Source organism: Amblyraja radiata, chromosome 23 (genome assembly GCF_010909765.2).
Source record: "Amblyraja radiata isolate CabotCenter1 chromosome 23, sAmbRad1.1.pri, whole genome shotgun sequence".
Classification (NCBI taxonomy): Eukaryota; Metazoa; Chordata; class Chondrichthyes; order Rajiformes; family Rajidae; genus Amblyraja; species Amblyraja radiata.
The window spans coordinates 35,526,579-35,548,689 of NC_045978.1; the positions used below are offsets into that span (position 1 = coordinate 35,526,579).

At 46.8% G+C, this 22,111-nt stretch overlaps 1 protein-coding gene across 4 annotated transcripts in view; it reads left to right on the plus strand.

Moving 5' to 3' along the window:
* Positions 1-22,111, plus strand: part of elmo2 (engulfment and cell motility 2) — a 130,488-nt gene that overhangs the window by 27,290 nt on the left and 81,087 nt on the right. The gene's annotated exons all lie outside the window — the stretch shown is intronic.

Consider the following 22,111-nt stretch of genomic DNA (forward strand, 5'->3'; position numbering starts at 1 on the left):
TGTCCCATTGTTGGCTGGGGAAGAGCTTGTAATGAAGGATGCAAACAGTGGAACTTGTAGGACAACCAGGGTGGGGGGAGGGGGAGAGGAGGGTGTCGGAGGGAAAGCAAGCAGCGGTTACTTGAAATTAGAGAAATCAATGTTTATACCACTGGGTTGTAAGATGCCCAAGTGAAATATGATGTTCCACAGCTGGCATAGACGATGTCCCAAATGGGTCATAAGAAGGTACAAGAATATATTCATCCGATAGAAAATGTTCTGGGAAAAGCGAACAAGGAAAATTGGATCAGTCATCATATTGTTGTGGATGTAACCCAATCCATCTCTCAGACCCGACTCCCCACCATTGACTCCATCAACACATCATGCTGGCTCGGGAAAGCAGCCAACATAATCAAAGACCTTTCATATCCTGATCATTACAGTGTATTCAGAATGTATTCAGACCCTTCACTTTTTCCACATTTTGTTACGTTCTCCCCTGTCCTATCCGGCAGAAGATGCAAAATGAAAGCACACACCTCCAAACTCGGGAACAGCTTCTTCCCCTCTGCTTTCAGGCAACTGAACGGTCCTTCCTTAAGTTGGGGACCCGTCTGACTTCTCCTCTACCTCATTGTGGACATTAGACTTTGTCTCTGAAACTATTGAAATATAATGCTGAGAACTATATTCTGCACTGCATTAGGGTTAGGGTTTCCTCCCGCACTCCAAGGGTGCACAGGTTTGTATAAATTGTCCCTAGCGTGTGTGGGATAGTGTGCGGGGGATCGCTGGTCGCAGGTTGGATCCACAAATGGGGGGGGGGGGCGTCGGGGGAATTGGCGGGAGGGGGTGGTGAATGGGAGAAAGGAGGGAGAGGGTGAGAAGGGGATGTGAGGGGATGGGGTAGGGGAGAAGAGTGGAGCGGGGGGAGGGAGGAAGAGGGGAGTGGAGAAGGGGGGGGAGTGGAGAAGGAGGGATGAGGGGGGAAGAGGGGAGAGGGGAGTTCAGTCTACATTCACTGAATCCATCCCTGTGAAAAGTTATAGAGACGGCGATCGGATCTGGAAGCGGACCAATACATCTATAAATAAAACAGAACAACTCGGACATCTTTTCATTTGCACAATTGATTTTATTGTATTAATTTTAATATATTAATGATTAAAATCCATGCATTGAAGGAAGAATATTTTACAGCCTCAACCTTAACCGGGCTTCACCTGCATGACCGCATACGTCAACGTGTATGTCTTGCAACTTGATGGTTTTACGGGCGTCAGTCACTGACGCTGCGCAGTTGCCCAAATGTCGCCCAAGTGGGACAGGCCCTTAAGTCATCAGTCACATGCTTAGGAATAGCATTTGGCTGTATCTTTGATGTACTGAGTGAAGTTTAGTAATTGGCCTGTACAAGATCAGCCTGGACAAAGCCCACTTGCTCATGCAATCTATCAATGGTGAAATCTGTTGCAATTTAAGATGCATTAGCAGTTTTGTATCGATGTTGCGGATGGAGAATGATCTATAGCATTCTGGTGATGAAAATATAGCCCTGGTTCAGAGCTTGTAAGGCATAATGAATTTGTTGTTATCTATGCATTATTGTTATTTTGATGAAGTACAGTAAATAAAACTAGTTTATTTATGAATGTATCCCTTGGCAGCCCCATTCAACTCTTTTTGGAGCTTCATATTTGGGGCTGATTGCGGGTTTTGTTGTAACCACCTAAATTTGTTCACTTGTGAGATTAGTCCCTTGCGCTTCCCTTCCCCTACACTGGGATTCAGGGATTCTCCCCATGTAATGGTGGATTCTGAGGATGAGATAGTTGGTATTAAAGAGAGCATGTGGGTTGGATGTGAAGCCTGGCATGCCAGGGATATACCCAGCATATCAGACCCATGCCTCACAAAGTGGCAAATCCCATTGTTGGGGCCGTTGCCCTGAGTTGATTCCACCACTGAGGAATATTCGGTAGGTTTTCTTCAGGTTGAGTCTGGGAGGAGTGGGTGCATGCACTGTTAAAGTGGAACCTAGCTTGATACTTCTCTGGCAGTGTTCCGTGAGAAGTATGTGTTCTGGCACCGCTTCCTTTTGTATTAGCTGTCGGATTTCACTGTTCTTAAACTTGATGTCAAGATTATATCCTGTTTGCCTACATCAGTTCGTTCACGACATGGGTTGTTGAGGTTCATTGTAATGGCGTCACTCCCTACTGTTGTACTAGGAGGTTGTTATTGTTATCTATCTTCGTGCATTATAGAATTTGATATCTTGCTTCAGGTCAGGCCGGGGGAGGGGTGGGTTTCCCCGCCACGGGTACCATGTAATCCCGTGCTACCTACCCTATGGTCGGATAGTCGGCAACCAAACCGTCTCCCCCACTTGCTTTGCCAGGTGAGGAGGGGACTGTGGACCCCCAGCAGGACCAAAAACAAGACCTGTCAAAGGGCGGATGAGCTTCTAGCGAGCCAATGGCCATCCACACTTCAGTAGAAGTTGTGATCACTGTCATACATAGCATTGTAAGGAATGATGATAAAAGTAAAGTAAAGTATCCTTTATTGTCATTCAGACCTTTCGGTCTGAACGAAATTTCATGCCTTGCAGTCATACATATAATAAAATAAACACAATAAACACAAATTTAACATCCACCACAGTGACTTCACCAGGCACCTCCTCACTGTGATGGAAGGCAAAAGTCTTAAAGTCTTTGTGTCTTCCCTCCTTGTTCTCCCTCTGCGCTGAGGCGATCCAGGCTTCCGATGTAGTGACCCCACCGGGTGATGGTAAGTAAGTCCCGCGGCTGAATCCGAGCTCCACGAACGGGCCGGTTCAAACACGGCGGCCTGGGGTGGTCGAAGCTGCCGCCCTCCAGTCCAGCGGACGAAGCTGGTGTTGCGGGAGCTCCGGAAAAACAGGTCACCAACCTGTGACCTGCGAGCTCCCGACGATGTCGTCCACTGGCCCGCGGCTGAACCTCCGAGGCTCCGAAGTCGAGTCGCCGCCGCCGGATAAAGCACACACAACAAAATCCTATACTTCCAACAGCGGAAGGACACAGGAAGTGGAGGACAGAGATGTGTGGTGCGTCCGTCACCGTTCCCGTTGGAAACCTGCACCACTGCGTTGCTAATGTTTTCAACGATGATGAATGAATGAATTCTCGATGCTGCGCTTGTGTGAGCTCCTGTATGGTAAATTGCACCCCTGCAAAGATCACGATGATGGTTTATGTAATGTTTAATATTTTTAGATCAACTTTGCTGTATTAATTTTCTGCTCACTTACTGAATTTCCAGGCGAGGGCAGAAAAAAAATCTATGAACCACATTGCAAACATCTTAATTAAGCAACAAATGTTTTCCCTTTTGATGGCAGGCTAGGGATTACTGGATCCTTTTGTGCATCTCCCTTGCCTAGTTTTCCTGTGGAATTACTTGCAATTATTATTAGCTTTACAAAAGTAATGTCCTTAATGTAAATTGAGAGAAAGGCATTGACTGCCAGTGGCATGCATTTCTGACACTGGCCCAGTCTGAGCTGCATGTGGTTAGTTAATGTGTAGGACGGAACTGCAGATGCTGGTTTAAACCGAAGATAGACACAAAATGCTGGAGTAACTCAGCAGGACAAGCAGTATCTCTGGATAGAAGGTAATCTATATAGCTTTCTGTCCTGACAATGGAGGAGGCCCAGGACAGAAAGCTATCTAGTCTGAAGAAGGGTCTCGACCCGAAATGTCACCAATTCCTTCTCTCCATAGATGCTGCCTGTCCTGCTGAGTTACTCCAGCATTTTGTGTCCAACTGTGGTAAGTTAATGTTTAAGAAGGAACTGCAGTTGCTGGAAAATCAAAGGTAGACAAAAATGCTGGGGAAACTCAGCGGGTGAGGCAGCATCTATGGAGCGAAGTAATTAGGCAACGTTTCTGGTCTGAAGAACAGTTTCGACCCAAAACGTTGCCTGTTTCTTTCGCTCCGTAGATGCTGCCTCACCCGCTGAGTTTCTCCAGCATTTTTGTCTACCTGTGGTCAGTTAATGTTTGCTCAATGCTGTCTGATGCAAAGTGGAATTGTTATCTGACAATCTGTGGGTTTGAGAGGGGCAGCTGCATGTCGTCAAGGTCTGGTGGTTTTGCTATTCTGACAGCAGCGTAAAATGAATGCTGCTAATAATCTGAAAAGGGGAGAATGGCAATGCGCTGAAAACAAATGTCAAAAATATCAGATTAAAGAGCACCTGCAGTAAGTATTTTTTCGAACTGTCTCCTCTAGGCCATTCTTCCCTTAGCCACTGCTGGCGAGGAATTTTGTACATTCACAACTGGAAATATTGGAAAGGGAAAGTTGAGTGATGTGATTTGACTCTCTGGTTAGTATCGTTGAGGAGATTACTGGTGTGCAAGGGCTACTTAATAACACTGTAAAAGACAACTGATTGTGTTCAGGGTGGTAATTGGCTGGATTGGATTTGCCCTGCTTTCTGAACAGGATAGAACAAGGCAATTTATCACATCAGGTAGATGCAAGTAATTGTTCTGTACTGGAATGGCTTGGGAAGTTATGGTGCGTGTTGTTCTTTTGCTATAACAAAAGCACTTGGGCATTTCTCTATTGCATGGAATGAATTGTCTGAAAGTCTGACTTCTGTGATGCAGAGACCTCGGCAGGAGGCTAAGATGGATCACTGTCTACTTTGCAATTCAGAGGTGAGGGTAGCTGCCAAACATTCAGCCTTGTCATAGAATCATACAGCACTGATCCGGTCCTTTGCCTTACCATGTCTATGACCATCAAGTGCCCATCTATACTAGGGTACACACAATTGCTGGGGAAACTCAGCGGGTGCAGCAGCATCTATGGAGCGAAGGAAATAGGCGACGTTTCGGGCCGAAACCCTTCTTCAGACTGATGGGGGGTGGGGAAAGAAAGAAGGAAAAGGGGAGGAGGAGGAGGAGCCCGAGGGCGGGCGGATGGGAGGGTGGGAGGAGACAGCTAGAGGGTTAAGGAAGGGGAGGAGAAGGAGAGGAGACAGCACGGGCTAGCCAAATTGGGAGAATTCAATGTTGATGCCGTAAGGACGCAAGGACCCCAGACGGAATATGAGGTGCTGTTCCTCCAATTTCCGCTGTTGCTCACTCTGGCAATGGAGGAGACCCAGGACAGAGAGGTCGGATTGGGAATGGGAGGGGGAGTTGAAGTGCTGAGCCACCGGGAGGTCAGGTAGGTTATTGCGGACTGAGCGGAGGTGTTCGGCGAAACGATCGCCCAACCTACGCTTGGTCTCACCGATGTAAATGAGCTGACATCTAGAGCAGCGGATGCAGTAGATGAGGTTGGAGGAGATACAGGTGAACCTTTGTCGCACCTGGAACGACTGCTTGGGACCTTGAATGGAGTCGAGGGGGGAGGTGAAGGGACAGGTGTTGCATTTCTTGCGGTTGCAATGGAAAGTGCCCGGGGAGGGGGTGGTGCGGGAGGGAAGGGAAGAATTGACGAGGGAGTTGCGGAGGGAGCGGTCTTTGCGGAAGTCAGACATGGGGGGAGATGGGAAGATGTGGCGAGTGGTGGGGTCACGTTGGAGGTGGCGGAAATGGCGGAGGATTATGTGTTGTATTTGCCGGCTGGTGGGGTGAAAGGTGAGGACTAGGGGGACTCTGCCCTTGTTGCGAGTGCGGGGATGGGGAGAGAGAGCAGTGTTACGGGGTATGGATGAGACCCTGGTGTGAGCCTCATCTATGGTGGCGGAGGGGAATCCCCGTTCCCTGAAGAACGAGGACATTTCCGATGCCCTGGTATGAAATGTCTCGTCCTGGGAACAGATGCGGCGTAGGCGGAGGAATTGGGAGTAGGGGATGGAGTCTTTACAGGGGGCAGGGTGGGAAGACGTGTAGTCCAGATAGCCATGCGAGTCAGTGGGTTTGTAATGTATGTCGGTCAGGAGTCTGTCCCCTGCAATGGAGATGGTGAGGTCAGGAATGGTAGGGAAGTGTCGGAAATCGTCCAGGTGTATTGGAGTGCCGGATGGAAGTTGGTGGTGAAGTGGATGAAGTCAGTCAGTTGTGTGTGGGTGCAGGAGGTGGCACCAAAGCAGTCGTCAATGTAGCGGAGGTAGAGGTCGGGGATGGGGCCCTGGTACGCGTCGAACAAGGATTGTTCAACGTACCCGACAAAGAGGCAGGCGTAGCTGGGGCCCATGCGTGTGCCCATAGCTACGCCTTGTGTTTGGAGGAAATGGGAGGAGTCAAATGTAAAGTTATTGAGGGTGAGGACCAACTCCGCTAAGCGGAGGAGAGTTTCAGTGGCTGGGTATAGGTTGCTCCTCTGGTCGAGGAAGAACCGGAGGGCTCTGAGGCCATCCTGGTGGGGGATGGAGGTGTAGAGTGACCGGACATCCATGGTGAAGATGAGGGGGTGAGGGCCCAGAGAGTGGAATGCGTGGAGGCGGCGGAGAGTGTCTGAGGTGTCTAGAACATAGGTGGGGAGGGATTTGACCAAGGGGGATAGGATGGAGTCAAGGTATGTGGAGATGAGTTCGGTGGGGCACGAACACGCAGAGACAATGGGTCTGCCGGGAGAGCCGGGTTTGTGGATTTTTGGGAGAAGGTAAAAACGGGCCGTGCGGGGCTGGGGAACGATGAGTTTGGAGGCTTGGTCAGGTAGGGCGTGGGAATTGATGAAGTCGGTGATGGTGCTAGAAATGGTGGCCTGGTGCTCGTCAGTGGGGTCATGGTCCAAGGGTAAGTAGGAGGAGGTGTCCGAGAGTTGGCGCGAGGCGTCAGCTCTTTGTCTACCCCATCTATACTAATCCCATTTACCAACAATGTGTTAGCAACTCAAGTGCTTGCCTAGATACTTAAATGTTGAGAGATTACTGTCATGGTAACTGACGTTATATTTAAATGTATCACGTGTTACTATGAGTTAGAAAGGTCAGGGGATACATGTTGCAGCAATGTAAAGGAATGGTGGATGAATAAAACAAACCGTTTATGTTTAGTGTCCTTGAAGTGTGTTTATTACATTCAGATCCAGGCGAGCATCTGACAATTACATGCCGCCATTACCCCCTCAATGCATTCCAGATTACAATCTGTTAGAGAATCTTCCAATCACCCCTAAATCTCTTGCCCCTAATCCTTAACCACTTGCCCCATACCTGTTGCACTCTACTGTTAGATTCCGCTACCAGGGATATGGTAGGAAACTTTTCCCCATATCTCTGAACCTCAAATTGGGATTGCTTTCTGGTAGCAGGCTGGAGTCTAGGAACGTTGTATCAAAGGCGCAATCTTATGAGTTCTTAGAAGTACTCCTTTTGGTTGATGTTGACTGCTTCTTTGTACTTTATGTACAAACTTGCCTCTCAATGAGTTGGTCAGCACACAGAGCTATTGCATTTCATTTGCTTCCTTCACCCACCGTATGCTTTTTATGTCATGAGTTTCTAGTGTGGCCAGCATTCAGATGCTGATGTGATAGGTCTTTGAGCCATGGTGCTTTTGATTAAAGGAAGCCTTGTGTTTGTGATTTATTAGCCCTGGATCTCCTGATCATTGTCCGCAAATCAGCCTAGGTGGGTTTTTTTTTTGAAGGAAAGACCAGTTCTGGGGTTGGGCTGATTATGATGAAGTACAAGGTTGACTAGGATCTGTGGAAACTGCTTATGATTCACTGGTACTTAATTGGCACATGTATCTAGGTACAGTGAACTTCCTTCAGTAAAAAATCGTGCAATACATAAGCACAAACATGCCAAGATTATGCAAGAGTGTAAGAATAGTAGATTATACTGAGGCAGCACATAAGAGTTGCTATGTTTCCTGCACCACCCTGTATTCTACAAGTTAAAAGTTCTTTAAAATGTGGTGTCTTAGTTTGGCCTTTAAATAATAATAATAATAATATTTTATTGTCATTGCACATCAGTGCAACGAGATTTAGTATGCAGCTTCCAACCGATGTAAAAAATAAAATAAATAAATAAATAAACTGTGCGACGTGACCATCCGAGGGAGACAGTCCAGGGGGGATGGGGGGCACTCAGCAGGGCGGGTTCAGAACCGCTATAGCTCTGGGAATAAAGCTGTTTCTGAGTCTGGAGGTTCGGGCGTAGAAGGCCTTGTAACGTCTGCCGGAGGGAAGTAGTTCGAACAGTCCATTACAAGGGTGTGAGGAGTCTTTATGGATGCTGACGGCCTTCCTGAGGCACCGTGTGTGGTAGATGCCCTCCAAGGCTGGTAGCTGTGTCCGAATAATCCTCTGCGCTCTGTGGACGACGTGCTGAAGAGTTCTCCTCTCCGCCTCCGTGCAGCTGAGATACCACACAGAGATGCCATACGTTAGTATGCTCTCTGTGGTGCAGCGGTAGAAGGTTGTCAGCAGCTGTTGGGGCAGACCAGTCTTTTTTAATGTCCTCAGGAAGAACAGTCGTTGCTGTGCCTTCTTGACCAGCGCAGCGGTGTTGGTGGACCATGTGAGGTCCTCTGAAATGTGAGTGCCCAGAAACTCGAATACAGGAACACAGTCGTGAGTGAAGAGGGAGTAGAGCATGGGGCTTAGTAAACAGCCCTGTGGTGTGCCGGTGCTCAGGGTGATAGTGGAGGACAGGTGCGGGCCCAGTCTCACTGCCTGCGGTCGCTCCGTCAGAAAGTTCAGGATCCAATCGCATATCGGCGAGCTGAGGCCTAGCTGGTGGAGTTTGGTGGTGAGCTTGGTGGGGATGACCGTATTGAATGCAGAGCTGTAGTCAATGAAGAGCATCCTCACGTACGTGCCCTGCCTGTCCAGGTGAGTCAGGACAGTGTGAAGAGCCAGAGAGATGGCATCCTCTGTTGATCTTTGCCCTGTATGCAAATTGATGAGAGTCCAGTGAGGCAGGGATGCTGGATTTGATGTGGGAGAGGACCAGCCTTTCAAAGCACTTCATTGGGATTGGAGTTAGGGCAACCGGCCGGTAGTCGTTCAGTTTGGTGACTTTAGACTTTTTCGGCACCGGCACTATGGTGGCTGTTTTCAGGCACTTGGGGACCGTTGCCAGAGATAGAGATAGATTGAAGATTCTCGTGAATACCTCCGCCAGCTGTACAGCACATTCCTTTAGTACCCTTTCCTGGACTCCATCCGGGCCTGCAGCCTTGCGTGGATTGATCCTACGCAGAGCGCACTGTACCTCCTGAGTGCTCAGTGTTAAGGCCTGTCCCTCCGCCATGGCCGGGGTTATTCCACTCCTGGTGGTGTTGCCAGTTTCGAAGCGGGCAAAGAAGGTGTTTAGTTCGTTGGCCAGTGTGATATCACCGTGGGGGCAGGCGGGGCTGCTCTTGTAGTCAGTGATGTCCCTGACACCCTGCCACATGCTTCTGGTGTCCGCAGTATTGAAGTGGTCTTCCACCCTTTGCCTGTGGATGTCTTTGGCCTTTTTTATGCCTTTGTTCAGGTTCGACCTGGCCGCACTGTATGCAGGCAGTAGAAACAGTGAGAGGTGATCTGATTGTCCCAGGGATGGGCAGGGGAGAGCTCTGTAATGTTGGTGTACACTTTATCCAGTCTGTTTGAGCCCCTGGTAGGGCACTGCACATGCTAGTGGAATTTGCGGAGTGCAGCTCGTAGGTCGACCTGATTAAAGTCCCCTGCAACAATGAAGGCACCGTCGGGGTGAGCATCCTGCTGCTTATTGATGGCCGAGTGCAGCTGTACTAGCGCTAGGTTAGCATTAGCCTGTGGTGGGATGTATATGGCCATGATGATAGCCACAGTAAACTCCCGAGGCAGGTAAAACGGCCTACATTTAAACAGTAGGTATTCCAGGTCTGGGGAACAGTAGCTCTTTACTGCAGTGTGGTTGGTGCACCAGTCATTGTTGATATAGATGCAGAGCCCGTCACCCTTGCTCTTACCGGAGTCCTTTGTTCTATCAGCACGATGCAGTGACCGATTGGTTAGGTCCACAGCCCCATCGGGAACCAGCGCGCTGAGCCAGGTCTCTGTGAAGATCAGCACACGGCAGTCTTTCAGGGATCGCTGGGTGTTGATCCAGAGCCTCACCTCATCCAGCTTGTTGGTGAGTGACCGGACATTTGCGAGAAAGACGCTTGGGAGCGATGGTCTTTGTGGAGCCCTCCGTAGCCTATCCTGCACCCCCGCTCGCCTTCCACGTTTCTGCTTTCGCTCCTGGCGCTTGCTCCGTCTCCTACCCTCCGGAGTGGTGATCCAGGGGGCTGTTCTGCCTAGCTCCATCGGGATTGTGGTGAGGGTGCTGTAGGACTCACAAGCCAGTTTCTCGCAGCCACGTCCTATATTGAGCAGTTCCGTGCGGCTCCATGTGCGACCGTCGGGATTGCGATGTGGGTCCTGGATTTCCTCGTCCTGGAGGTGAGTGTTGAACGTGTTGAACTGACAGCAACACTTGGTTGGAGTTACAGGGGCCGGCCTGGCAATGATGTCGGTGCACTTCCCGGGGCTACTGTAAGCGGTGTTGGATCCGCGCGCTTGGCTGATTTCAATGGGACGTCCAACGACGCCTGAACCAAGCGATCTACGTGCTACTCCGGGCCCTTCTGAGGCCCACTCCACAAGGAATTCAAGTGAGCTCCTGACTGAGTACAACTGTCAATCCTTTGTTAGTTTTCCTGTTACAGTTTCTGTTGCATCATCCTTTTGGGCTTGCTGAGGACCCTCTAGATGAGATGTTGGTCAGTCTAACAGTTGTTTGCTTTTGCCGTGGCAAGGGTGACACAAACCTCCTTGTAACCCCTTCCTCAATGATGATGTAATCTATCGGGTGAAACATCTAGGGGTGTGCTGTTGTGAGGTTTTGTGCTTGTAACCAGCGTCTTGCAGTAGAATGATAATGAGTCCATGCAGTAATCATTTTACGACTTGGAACTCAAGTTCACCAGTACAAACGGTTGACTGCCTGAGAAAGAGTATGGAGATCAAGATCTCGAACCTCGCGACAACGTCATGGTCTATCAAGCAACAGTGATTCCGGTCTTCCTGTATGCCTTAGAAATGTGGGCAAATTGTAGCAGGCCCTCAAAACAGTGACAATACTAAACCAATACAAGCATCCCATCCTCAGCCAGTGTCACTGGCCTTCAGACACTTGAGCTAAGACACTGAATCACTTCCTCTGTTTCCAAACTCTGCCATGTTCAAGTAAATTCTTAAAGTAGTGGGATTGGGGAGGGGAGAGTGAAAGTGCAATGCCAGCATTAAAATATTGGAATCCCTAGTCCAAGACTGGGGCTAGTCCACCCTAATATTGTTAAAATCTCCAGACAAAAATCCAGTGTTGTGTGCAATTTTGGTCTCCTTACCTGGGAAAGAATGCACTTGACTTGGAGAAAATGCAGCAAAGATTCGTTGGAGTGGTTCTCAGGATAGTGAGAGCACCAAGTGGGAAGTGACTCGAGTAAACTCTGATGGTGTTGCCTCAGTTTGAAGGAGAGATCATGTATCAAATTTAAAAGATCTTAAGAGGATCTCATGCCAGGTGCAGGAAGTTTCCATGACTGGAGTCTCAGGACCAAGAGTCAAGAGTGTTTTATTGTCATATGTCCCGAAACGGAACGATGAAATTCTTACTTGCAGCAGCACAACAGAATACGTAAACATTGTACTCTGTAAACATCATAATAAACAAATATGGTCAGTATACATATACACACGCAAACACGTGTGTATGTATATAAAACAATACATGGAAATTTCAGGAACCTGGTTTTATTTTGGAATTTCCAGCCACAAATAGGCAACCTGTGTAATAACTTTTGAAATCCCACTGTCTTTAAATCATTGCATCCTCTTTAGTATCTTATGCGATTCATTAAGCTATAACTCTATTAGTTTAAATAGATATTCATCAGTAGCTGTAGCTCCAGGACTTTGAACAATACGGAATAATGCCCGGGTTTCCGTGTTCTTGCTTGTTCTGTGATGAACTAATGTTGGACTTGCACTTCCGAGAGCCTTGCCTTATAGCCGTTCTTTAGATGTATGTTTCATTCTTGATTAGTACACCCGTACTAATCAAGAATCTACCTGTCTCTGCCTTAAAAAAAATCAAATCGACTTGATCTCCACAGCCTTCTGTGGCAATGAATTCCACAGATTCACCACCCTCTGACAAAATAAATTCCTCCTCATCTCATTTCTAAAGGTACGTCCTTTAATTCTGAAGCTTTGGCCTCTGGTCCTAGACTCACCCACTAGTGGAAACATCCTCTCTCTATCAGGGCTGCCAACTCTCACGCTTTGAGCGTGAGACTCACGCCCTCAAGCAAACTCTCACGCCCTCACGCTCATCAGAAATTTCTCACGCTCAGTGGTGAGAAATTTTGTGATCAACGAAAATTTCAAAACTCGGATAAACTGCATGGTCCGCGGGTGTTGGAGAGCAGGGGCTGCGGGAGGGATGGGAGCAGAACCAGCGGCGGAAACAGATGCGGGGAGCCGGGACTTGCGAGTGTTTGCGGCGCTGTCGAGTGTTTGCGGCGCTGTCGAATGTTTGTGGGGCAGAAGCTGCAGCTCTGGCCATGGAGCACTCCGCTGCCGCGAGAGTCTCTGTGCCGAAGGGACAGACTCTCAAAGGGAGGTAGAGAGAGGGGAGGGAGACAGTGGGGGGAGAGAGAGGGGGGTGAGAGGAGAGAGGGGAGAAACAGAGGGGGCGTGAATGGAGAGAGAGAAGAGGGAGAGGGGGGGTGAGAGGGGTAGGGGAGAGTGAGGTGGGAGAGGGGGGGAAGAGAGAGAGGGGTAAGAGGGAAGAAAGCGGGAAGAGAGAGGGGGTGGAGAGGGTAGGAGAGAATGGGAGAGAGAGGGGGAAGAGAGAGGGGTGGCGAGGGAGAGGGGGAAAGTGAGAGAGATGGGGGGGCAAAGAGAAAGAGGAGATAGAGACAGAGGAGAAAGAGAGAGGAGAGAGCTAGGTGGAGAGTGAGGTGGGAGGGAGAAATGGGGGAGAGAGAGATGAGAGAGGTGAGAGGAGAGACAGAGAAAGGGAGAGGGGGGAAGAGAGGAAGAGGGGGAGAGAGAGGAAAGAGGGGGGGAGAGTTAGGGGAGAGAGAGGGGGGGAGAGTTAGGGGAAAGAGGGGAGAGAGAGTTAGGGGAAGGAGAGGGGTGAGAGAGTTAGGGGAAAGAGAAGGGAGAGAGGGGACGAGTGAGAGAGGATGAGAGTGAGGTGGTAGGGAGAGAGGGATAGAGAGGCAGGGCTGGCAACTCCCATGCATTGAGCGTGAGAATCATGCATTTCACCAAATTCTCACGCTGATCACAAATTTATCTCGCTCTGTTGTGAGAAATTCTGTGATCAACGAAAATTTCAAAACTCATATCAACTGCATGGGCCGCGGGTGTTGGAAGCGGAAGCAGCGGCGGGGACAGATGCGGACGGGGAGCGGGGCTGGAGAGTGTTTTCCGGGCTGGCGAGTCGCTCACTGCAGCTCCGGCCATGGAGCAGCCTCAGTGCAAGAGTCCAGGGCCGTCGGAGGCGTCGAAGCGTTGCGCCGCTGCCGTGAGAGTCTCTGTGCCGAATTCGCCCAGGTGACCGGCATGGATCAGGCTGCGGCTCGGTGCATCCTGGAGGACAACCAGTGGCTGCTGGAAGTAAGTACCAAGCACTGGGTAGATACGGTGGAAGATAGTGGACTTCAAATAGGGGTGGTTGGTGCTTGCCTGCTAGATTTTCACTTACTGTAACTGCAGGAAAAATGTTCCCGATGTTGGGGGCGCTCAGAACCATGGGTCACAGTATAAGAATAAGGGATGTTTTCAAGAGAGAGTTACATTTAGTTCTTGGGGCTAACGACATCAAGGGATATGGGGAAAAAACAGGAGAGGTACTGATTTTAGATGAATAGCCATGATCATATTGAATGGCAGTGCTGGCTCGAAGGACCGATGGCCTATTCCTGCACCTATTTTCTATGTTTCTATGCTTGAGTATATGGCAATAAAACTCGATCACTTGATTTTGAAGCATTCATGCATGGTGGAGGTATAATGTAGTCATAGAGTGATACAGTGTGAAAACAGGCCCTTAGGTGCAACTTGCCCACACCTGCCATCATGTCCCAACTACGCCACTTGCTTTTGGTCCATACCTCCAAACCTGTCCTATCCATGTATCAGTCTAACTTTTTCTTAAATGTTGGGATGGTCCCTGCCTCAACTACGTCCTCTTGTTCCATACACCCATCACCCGTTGTGTGGATAAAGTGACCCCTTAAAAAGTTACCTCTTAAAAATACTTCATACAAAAAACATTGAAATCATACTTCTGCAGTGCACTAAAACATGATTTTATTACATCAAATTTCAAAAAGTTCCTACCCTGGGAGGGGGGACACCCTTCTTCCACACCCTCTCCCCACTCAGTTGCTCCACTCCCTCACCGGGTACCCCCAAGGCCAGTGATCAGTGATCGCACAGCCTCCCCCCTTTCAAAAACGCTCCAATCCAATTTAAAGCATATATATTGCATTCAAGTGTAAGTTAAAAGACTCGCTACAGTATGCACCATACTGCACAATTTCAAGCTGAAAAATGCAAATATTCCGTACCAATGGGAGGGGGACACTCTCCTAGCCCCCCACCCCGGTCGCTATACTCCCTCGGGCTTGGTCTCTCGCAATTTCACACTCCCAACTCTCACCCAATGTTGGCAGCCCTGTCTCTATCCACACTTATCCAGGCTTCTTCACATTGTGTCAACGCTCCTGAAGAGCCCTCTGGATTTTTAGTTCAGAAAATCTGTTTACATCAGGTGAGAAACGCATGAACTTGGCTACGAAGCCTATGGTCCAACATCCAGCTGACATTTGTCTTTGGCAGGATCTTTGCCTCCATTCTTAACCCCTGTGGGTGCATCTGAAACAGTTGCATGTAATTACAGAGAGCGCAGATTCCAGCAATTTTCATTTCTGTGCTGTGGTCTGCTTTGTTTTGAGTTGTGCATTTCAAAGATTTAAACGAGTACACTGTCTAAAAACCCCAATACTGGCCGGCTTCCAAACTGCTTTTTGTGCAAATTTTATGAAATATTTGGAGGCTGGCCTGTCTGGGATCTTGGGGCACTAGGTTTATTTATTTTCCAAGCCGAAAGATGGGTTATGGGAAGGGGTCATAGGGAAGGTGGAACAAATGTCTTCCACTCTCCTTCAGCTGAGCAATTGTTTGTTCAAGTGTTATTCAGGAAGTACTTCACTTCCTGTCTTCAGTCCCTGCTTCCCAAGGCACACTGCTCCCACAGTATTAATTATTCATTTCCTGTCGGACAGCAGTTGACTTTCCTTACTTGAAGTTATACTGTATCAGTTTACTTCTCTTTTTGAACCCTTGACTGCAGATGCTGGACTTTGGTGGTGAAGTGGCACAGGTGGAAAGTAACAGCGGACAGCATTTCCTTGTTATTTTTTCATGTGAACATACTTCCCAGCCTATACGCAATGGTATCCGTTTTGCAGGATCATGTATTCAATACCCAATATTTTGGTCCAGAAACCAAAGCATACAGTCCAGTGTGACAGCTCATTGCAGTACCAAGGGAACTCTGCAATGTTGCTCTTTGCTCCTTCGTGATGATATCAGGGTCCTTGAGGTACAATTTCAAAGGAAGAGACAAAATTGATATAAAAATAAAAAATAAATCACTGTCTTCACAGTGGAAGACACCAACAATGTGCATGAAATTCAATTCAGAGGTGGTGGGGGCAGAGGTTAATGGAACTGCTATTACTGAGGAGAAGATGCTTGGGAAGCTGAAAGGTCTGAAGATGGATAAGTCACCTGGACCAGATGGACCACACCCCCGGGTTCCAAAAGAGGTAGCTTTAAAGATTGTGGTAGTATTAGTAGTGATCTTTCAAGAAACAGAGTCAGTGGACTCAACGGGCCAAATGGCCTAATTTAGATCCTTCTGAGCATGTAAACTCTGCATTACATAGTAATACCTGTTTGCAACCAATATGTATGGTTCCACAGGTAATACTGTTGAAGGAAGTTTTTCATCTATTGTTAGAGTTTTATAAACTGGCAAGATCTTTAATAAGATAGAGATTTGTAATTATTTATATTAACCATACAATTTGGGTTGCGGTTCTGTTAATTCAGAAGGTCAAATCTCTGAAATGTTAACTCTGTTTCCCTCTCCCTGACCTGAGACCTCCAGCATATTTCTGTTCTTTATTTTAGATTTTGAGGAATTCACTTTTGGCATCAGCAGTAAGCTTGAACAATGGATGCTAATGTAAATGCTGCCGGTGTACAATAGCCACTTTCATTTTTGGCTGTACCTGTAGCTCCCTAAAATTGAGGAAGATCTGTACAATTTCCATGTTCTGTTATTAATTCAGATTTGTTTTTTCGTATGTGGACTTTGAAAATCGTTTTACTGTTCAACATTGGTAGGATATTTCAATGTTTTAAAAAAAAATACGGTTTGTATTCTGAAATTATCCATATTAATATACAGTGCCCTCCATAATGTTTAGGACAAAGACCCATAATTTATTTATCACCAGTGCGCTCTTTCTTCTTAATGATGTTCCAAACAGTTGATTTTGGTAAGCCTAAGGTTTGGCTGATGTCTCTAACAGTTTTATTCTTGTTTCTCAGTCTCATATTGGCTTCTTTGACTTTCATTGGCACAACTTTGGTCCTCATGTTGATGAACAGCAATAAAGGTTTCCAAAGGTGATGGAGGAAAGACTAGGTGTTGAGAGCTCTCTTATTACTGCATTAAGGAGGCAATTAAACACACCTGAGCAATTGCAAACCCGTGAAGCCGTGTGTCCCAAACATTATGGTGCCCTGAAATGGGGGGACTATGTATAAACACAGCTGTAATTTTAACATGGTGAAACCAAAATGTATAAAAATTTCCTTTAATAAAATCTGACAATGTGCACTTTAACCACATGTGATTTTTTTTTTTTCTATTCCAAACCTCAAATTGTGGAGTACAGAGGCAAATAAATAAATGATGGGTCTTTGTCCCAAACATTATGGAGGGCGCTGTACTCGGGCCAGATGTGCAACTGAAAAGGTGAATTGATTGCACGTTTGTTTCGGGTCCTGGCACTGGGATTTGCACGCTCCACTTTTCTCATTTTCTGTCTCCCTACTTACTTAAGTTATATGTGCCATAAAGCTCTGAAGATAAAATATACAGCAAAGTTGGAAATGAGGTGCATTTGGCATAGCACAATTTGTCAGTGATTCCATATCCTGGGAGATGCAGTCTTCTATCTGTACGTAGTTGGATGGAGTGGGTGTAGGGGAGAGCAGGGAACAATGTGATAAATCATGGCAAGTTTGCAGTGTGTTTAATATTTGATGAACCTGTCTCTGCTTAGGATCCTGAAACTCTATCCTAGGGATACAACATTACTAGAATTTTACAAATAATCTCTTCCTTCCTCTTGGAATTGCATTACTTCAAATATTGTTTTCAATTAGTGCTTTGGGGTTTCAAACAGTGCATCAATCATCTTTTAATAAATGCTAGTATCTGTGGACATGAAGAGGAAAACTATTTTGGATGAAGATCCTGTGGTGGGAGCTGCTCTGTTCTTTATTAGTGTCTTTGTGGTATGCCTAAGGTTCCCGCCCCTTGGTAAAACTTGAGATTTTGAATAGATTTCCAGGACTTTTGACCAAGGTCTCTTGACAATGAGGATGTTTGGGTACAAAAGGAAATGGACCAGACATTTTTAAACTTGCAAATAGGGTGTACGAATTACAAAATACATTTATAAGTGTTCTATAAATGGAATTCTGAGGGATTAAATACACATGCATTTGGAAAAAGCTGGTTTGGGATGAATAGCATGGTTATGCACCTGGGAGATCATGACTCACAAATTTGAGTTTTGAGAAGAAGTAACCAAGAAGGTGATGAGGTTAGCGTTGTAGATGTGGTCCATATGGACTTCGGCAAGGCCTTTAAGGTTCCTTGTGATAGGCTACTCTGGAAGGTTAAATTGCATGGGATCCAGGGAGAGCTAGCTAACTGCATACAGAATTAGCTTCAGGGTAGGAAGCAGAGACTGGTGGTGGATGGTTGTTTTTCAGACTGGAGGCCTCTGACTAGTGGGGTGTGCCTCGTGAATCAGTGCGGGACCCGTTGCTGTTGTTACCTGTATAATAATTTGAATGTGAATCTGCGAGCCATGGTTGGCAAATTTGTAGATGACACTAAAATTGGTAGTGTAAGAAGGAACTGCAGATGCTGGTTTAAACCGAAGATGGACACTAAATACTGGAGTAACTCGGCAGGATAGGCAGCACCTCTGGAGAGAAAAAATGGATACTGTTTTGGGTCGAGACCCTTCTTCAGACTGATAAAGATAAAATTGGTAGTATTGTAGACAGTGAAGAAGGCATGAATTACAGCGGGATTGTGATCTGCTTGGCAAGTGGACCAAGGAATGGCTAATGGAGTTTAATTTGGATGTGTGAAGTGTTGCAGTTTTAGTAGTTGAACCAGGACGGGGCCATCACAATAAACTGCAGGACCCCTGGGCATAGTGCAGAGCAGAGGTATCTTGGAATACAAGAACATAATTCCTTGAAAGTGGTGTTGCAGCTTGATAGGGAGGTGAGAAAGGTTTTCCAGTACATTGACCTTCATCAGTCGGGTATTGAGTGCAGAAGATGGGATGTTATGTTAGTTGTACAAGACGTTGGTGAGGTTGCTTTTGGAACATTGTGTTCAGTTTTACTAACCCTGCTACAGGATAGATGCCATTTAGCTGGAAAGACTATAGTGAAGATATACAAGGAAATTGTCAGGACTCAGGCCTGAGCTATAGGGAGAAGTTGGGCAAACTCGGACTTTATTCCCTTGGACACTAGAGGCAGAAGGGTGATCTTATAGAAGTGTATAAAACCATGTATAAAAAAATGTATGAAAAGTGCAGGTTGGGGCTGGTGCACCAGTGCTTGTTTTCAGCATCCTTATTGTGCTGTTTGAAACTCTCGCCCAGTGAAGTTTTACTATCAGAAGCTACTGGTGATCCATGCAGGAGCAGGTATACCACTTAACTGTGAGGTAGTATGGCAGGGTTTTGCACTGTTAAATCCTTTCTAATGAGGACAAACCTGTTGATAAAGACTCTCAATAGGTGAATGTAAAGGATTCTCTGGTATGATTGAAACTGCTGCAAGAGAATTCTTTGATGACCAGGACAATGTTTATTAGTTAACTATCGTCACTAAAGTGGATAATCTGGTTTTTATCACACTTGTTTTGTGCTCTACTCTTGACCTACAATCCAACTGTGACAATATTTTAAAAGTGCAAATCAGGACATGGTTTTATTCTGAGATCCTGTCAGATGTTATATAAATGCAAGCCGTTGCTTCTCAATCCATGTACTGAAAGCTTGTTGTTACTATTGGGACTTGATGACTATCATTAATGCATTTATTGTATCTTGACCTAACGCATGTGTTAAATTGTACATTACAAGGAAGACGTGATGACATTTAGAATTTAGAAAAGTACAGCAGAAAAACAGGCCTTTGACTCGATGTTTGTGCCAAACATGACTAAACTAATCTCCTCTGTCTGCACATGATCCATAATCCCTCCATTCCATGCATATCTATGTGCCTACCTAGAAACTTTTAAACAGTACTATCATATCTGCCATCACCTCTCTGCAGCGGGTCTCATGTGCCCATTACCCTCTATGTTTAAAAAAAAAACTTGCCCTACTCATTGCACCTTTCACATTAAAGCCATGCCCGCCAGTCTTTGACATCTCCATTCTGGGGGGAAAAGGTTCTGGTTGGCTACGCTGTCCATTTGTTAATGAAATCCCAATGTGGTCTCAACATCTAGAATGTTTTGATGAAAGAACCCACTCTTAAACTTGTGGTATGTACTTGGTATATGAAATAGTCGCTGTGGCTTAGGCTGTCTCTTGGGAAAGCACAAGAGTGCATTCAGAAGCACAAACTAGGCTATCTGAATGCAGCATAAATCTGGAGACCGGAAGTGGTGGCGCTGCCTGGCAGCTGCGGCTCGCCTGTAGTCCGTTTGTTTTGTTTTTTTGTTATTGTTTTCTTTTGTCTGTTTTAGCTAAATTTAGTTTATTAGGTTGTGTAAGTGTGTGTGTGTGTGTGTGGGGGGGGGGGGGTGGTAGAAACAGGGTTTTAGTCTCTTCCTTAGGGGGGGGATGCGACTTTTTCTTGTTGTGTACCCCGTCTCCGTCTGCGCTGAGGCCTAATGGCGGAGCTGGTGGCCTCGGGGCTGTGGCGGCGTTCCGGCAGCAGACCCGACTTCGCAGCTGAGGCGGCGGCGCGGCTTGGAGCTGTGGCGGCGTTCCCCGCGGGCCCAGTGGATGACATCGTTGGGAGCTCGCAGGTCACAGGTTGGTTCCCGCAACAACAGCTTCGTCCGCTGGACTGGAGGGCGACAGCTTCGACCACCCCGGGCCGCGGAGTTTGAACCGGCCCGTTCGCGGAAAATCGGAGGCCTGGATCACCTCAGCGCAGAGGGAGAACAAGGAGGGAAGAGATAAAGACTTTAAGACTTTTGCCTTCCATCACAGTGAGGAGGTGTCTGGTGAACTCACTGTGGTGGATGTTAAATTTGTGTTTATTGTGTTGTTTTGTTATTTTTATTATATGTGTGACTGCAGGCACAAAACTTTGTTCAGACCGAAAGGTCTGAATGACAATAAAGGATACTTTGACTTTGACTTTGATTTTGATATCATTTGAGCAGGGAGGGATTCTGGTGTCCAGCGTGCAGTTCCATCATCCAAGAAAAGTAATTCCTGTAAGTGTAGACTGCCAACCCTTCTGAAGAAGGGTTTTGACCTGAAACGTCATCAATCCCTTCTCTCCAGAAATGCTGCCTGTCCCGCTGAGTTACTCCAGTATTTTGTGTCAACCCTCCTGATAAATTGGGCAACTGTGCATTGCTCTCGGCATGATTTGTGTATGACTCAACCCAGTGAATACATTCATGGAGCGCAAGTATCTTTATTTCTTGTAACCCTTTTCCTTTCTAATACTTTTCCATAAGTTTTTCATAAACATTTTTGCTACTTGAATCTCCTCATTGCAAGTAGGGGAAACTAGAACTAGGGGACATAGTTGCAGAATAAGGGGGGGCTCTTTTAAAACTGAGATGAGGAAGAACTTCTTCACCCAGAGGGTGGTTAATTTATGGAATTCACTGCCCCAGGGAGCAGTGGAAGCAGAAACTTTAAATATATTTAAGACTAAAATAGATGGTTTTTTAGCTGCCAAGGGGATAAGGGGCTACGGGGAGAGGGCAGGGATATGGACCTAGGTATGGTTAGTATAGTAAGACCTGAGTGATCTCCTGGACAAGTGTCGATCGCCTGGATTGGGGTCGGAGAGGAATTTCCCGGATTTTTTTCCCGAATTGGACCTGGGTTTTTATCCGGTTTTTTGCCTCCCCCAGGAGATCACGAGGTTCTTGGGGTGGAGAGGGGTGATAGCGGTATAAAGGGGAGGGTAGTGTCTTGTGTTCTGTGTCTTGTGTCTACTGTTTGTGGGTAAGTGTGTCTGTTTAGTGTTCAGCCATGAGCGAATGGCGGTGCGGGCTCGACGGACCTGGTGGTCTACTCTCGCACCTACTTTCTATGTTTCTATGTAGAGGCCTAGAAATGTGTTCATTTGATGCATGTCTTAACCACTGATTTGAAACTATTGATTTATTAATTGTCATTAATTTCAGAAGGTAGCATCAGTGAGTTGGTTGTATTTACTATTTCTTGCGGGAGTGCCGTGAACAGTTGGATGAAGGATAATTGATGAGGTAAAATTACACGGTTCTAAATGAAGAACAGGAGTGAGAGGCCATTTTAAAATGATGGCTATTTCAAAAGCGTGGCACAGGCATGATGGGCTGAATGGCCTTCTGTGTTATAGAATTTTATAGTGTAACCCTGGCCAAGTGTGCTGGTGAATAATTTCTCTGTTGGTGTTTTATCGGTTGGGCCACATCAATACACCTAGTGGCTGCAGGTAGAACTGGATAGTGGCCCGGGAGCTTTCAGTCGATTCAATACGGCACCCCTACTGAGGTTTGCAAACTCCACTTATGTGGAGACAACTGCAATCTTCTGATTTGGTGTGGTTA